At 43.0% G+C, this 1,468-nt stretch overlaps 2 non-coding genes across 2 annotated transcripts; both read left to right on the forward strand.

Annotated features, from left to right (window-relative positions):
* Positions 1-451: 451 nt before the first annotated feature.
* On the forward strand, positions 452-570 carry LOC129115368 (5S ribosomal RNA). Its single transcript, XR_008533009.1, has one exon. It is a non-coding gene; the product is annotated as a 5S ribosomal RNA (ribosomal RNA).
* Positions 571-950: 380 nt separating this feature from the next.
* Positions 951-1,069, forward strand: LOC129115369 (5S ribosomal RNA). Its single transcript, XR_008533010.1, has one exon. It is a non-coding gene; the product is annotated as a 5S ribosomal RNA (ribosomal RNA).
* Positions 1,070-1,468: the final 399 nt, after the last annotated feature.

Consider the following 1,468-nt stretch of genomic DNA (forward strand, 5'->3'; position numbering starts at 1 on the left):
AAGCTAAGCAGGGTCGGGCCTGGTCAGTACTTGGATGGGAGACCGCCTGGGAATACCAGGTGCTGTAAGCTTTTTTCACTCCTCTTTACAAAAAGCAGAGGGCGCTGCTGCTTTTTCAGTGGACACCGACAGGGTGGGAAGGAAATAGCTAGATCATGACTTGCCGGTATAGAAATGACACAAATCCAGTTAAATGATGGCTTTCATCATTCCTAAGCTCATCGATCATTTTCTTTTCAATTTTATGCTAACGTATTCTACATTTCAACAGTAAATATTAATCTTTTTACTGCACTACATTTGTGATCCTTATAGCCACTTTGTACATTCTGATTTGACATTTAAAAGCTGTGAGTGTGTCTGGAAATCTGCAGGCGCTCCCTGTATAGACGAAAGAGCAAAGCGTGGTGATATAGTATCTTTAAAAGGCCCTTTGGTAGGCACAATATTTGCTTACGGCCATACCACCCTGAACACGCCCGATCTCGTCTGATCTCGGAAGCTAAGCAGGGTCGGGCCTGGTCAGTACTTGGATGGGAGACCGCCTGGGAATACCAGGTGCTGTAAGCTTTTTTCACTCCTCTTTACAAAAAGCAGAGGGCGCTGCTGCTTTTTCAGTGGACACCGACAGGGTGGGAAGGAAATAGCTAGATCATGACTTGCCGGTATAGAAATGACACAAATCCAGTTAAATGATGGCTTTCATCATTCCTAAGCTCATCGATCATTTTCTTTTCAATTTTATGCTAACGTATTCTACATTTCAACAGTAAATATTAATCTTTTTACTGCACTACATTTGTGATCCTTATAGCCACTTTGTACATTCTGATTTGACATTTAAAAGCTGTGAGTGTGTCTGGAAATCTGCAGGCGCTCCCTGTATAGACGAAAGAGCAAAGCGTGGTGATATAGTATCTTTAAAAGGCCCTTTGGTAGGCACAATATTTGCTTACGGCCATACCACCCTGAACACGCCCGATCTCGTCTGATCTCGGAAGCTAAGCAGGGTCGGGCCTGGTCAGTACTTGGATGGGAGACCGCCTGGGAATACCAGGTGCTGTAAGCTTTTTCACTCCTCTTTACAAAAAGCAGAGGGCGCTGCTGCTTTTTCAGTGGACACCGACAGGGTGGGAAGGAAATAGCTAGATCATGACTTGCCGGTATAGAAATGACACAAATCCAGTTAAATGATGGCTTTCATCATTCCTAAGCTCATCGATCATTTTCTTTTCAATTTTATGCTAACGTATTCTACATTTCAACAGTAAATATTAATCTTTTTACTGCACTACATTTGTGATCCTTATAGCCACTTTGTACATTCTGATTTGACATTTAAAAGCTGTGAGTGTGTCTGGAAATCTGCAGGCGCTCCCTGTATAGACGAAAGAGCAAAGCGTGGTGATATAGTATCTTTAAAAGGCCCTTTGGTAGGCACAATATTTGCTTACGGCCATACCACCCT

This window comes from Anoplopoma fimbria, unplaced genomic scaffold (assembly GCF_027596085.1).
Source record: "Anoplopoma fimbria isolate UVic2021 breed Golden Eagle Sablefish unplaced genomic scaffold, Afim_UVic_2022 Un_contig_7098_pilon_pilon, whole genome shotgun sequence".
In the NCBI taxonomy this organism is placed as follows: Eukaryota; Metazoa; Chordata; class Actinopteri; order Perciformes; family Anoplopomatidae; genus Anoplopoma; species Anoplopoma fimbria.